The following is a 1,554-nucleotide window of genomic DNA, read 5'->3' as shown; positions in this document are numbered from 1 at the left end:
ACTGTACTTAGAAAACCCGAAAGTCTCCACCCCAAGATTGCTAGAACTCATACAGCAGTTCAGCAGTGTGGCAGGATACAAAATCAATGCCCCCAAATCTGTGACATTTCTATACACTAACAATGAAACTGAAGAAAGAGAAATTAAGGAGTCAATCCCATTTACAATTGCACCCCAAAGCAGAAGATATCTAGGAATAAACCTAACCAAAGAGGTAAAGGATCTATACCCTAAAAACTACAGAACACTTCTGAAAGAAACTGAGGAAGATACAAAGAGTTGGAAAAATATTCCATGCTCATGGATTGGAAGAATAAATATTGTGAAAATGCCAATGCTTCCCAGGGCAATTTACACATTTAATGCAATCCCTATCAAAATACCATGGACTTCGGGCAGCCCCGTGGCTCAGTGGTTTAGTTCTGCCTTCAGCCTGGGGCGTGATCCTGGAGTCCCGGGATCAAGTCCCACATCAGGCTTCCTGCATGGAGCCTGCTTCTCCCTCTGCCTGTGTGTCTCTGCCTCTCTCTCTCTCTCTCTCTCTCTCTCTCTCACACACACACACACACACACACATACTCTGTGTGTGTGCATGTGTATGTGTGTGTGTCATGAATACATAAATAAAATCTTTAAAAAAAATACCGTGGACTTCTTCAGAGAGTTGGAACAAATCATCTTAAGATTTGTGTGGAATCAGAAAAGACCCTGAATAGCCAGGGGAATACTGAAAAAGAAAACCAGAGCCGGGGGCATCACGATGCTGGATTTCAAGTTGTACTACAAAACTGTGATCATCAAGATAGTGTGGTACTGGCACAATAACAGACACATAGATCAATGGAACACAATAGAGAACCCAGAAATTGTCAACTAATACTTGACAAAGCAGGAAAGACTATCTACTGGAAAAAGGACAGTCTCTTCAATAAATGGTGCTGGGAAAATTGGACAGCCATGTGCAGAAGAATGAAACTAGACCATTCTCTTACACCATACACAAAGATAAACTCAAAATGGATGAAAGATCTAAATGTGAGGCAAAAATCCATCAAAATGCTAGAGGAGAACACAGGCAACACCCTTTTTGAACTTGGCCACAGCTACTTCTTGCTGATACATCTATGAAGGCAAGGGAAACAAAAGCAAAAATGAACTATTGGGGCTTCATCAATATAAAAAGTTTCTGCACAGCAAAAGAAACAGTCAACAAAACTGAAAGACAACCTACAGAATGGGAGAAGATATTTGCAAATGATGTATCAGATAAAGGGTTAGTTTCCAAGATCTATAAAGAACTTATTAAACTCAACACCAAAGAAACAAACAATCCAATCATGAAATGGGCAAAAGACATGAAGAGAAATCTCACAGAGGAAGACATACACATGGCCAAAAAGCACATGATAAAATGCTCCGCATCACTTGCCATCAGGGAAATACAAATCAAAACCACAATGAGATACCACCTCACACCAGTGAGAATGGGGAAAATTAACAAGACAGGAAACCACAAATGTTGGAGATGATGCGGAGAGAAGGGAACCCTCTTAC

The sequence above is a fragment of the Vulpes lagopus genome, chromosome 9, assembly GCF_018345385.1.
Source record: "Vulpes lagopus strain Blue_001 chromosome 9, ASM1834538v1, whole genome shotgun sequence".
Classification (NCBI taxonomy): Eukaryota; Metazoa; Chordata; class Mammalia; order Carnivora; family Canidae; genus Vulpes; species Vulpes lagopus.
The sequence above is the reverse complement of the archived record's forward strand: the minus strand, read 5'-3'. Positions refer to the sequence as shown.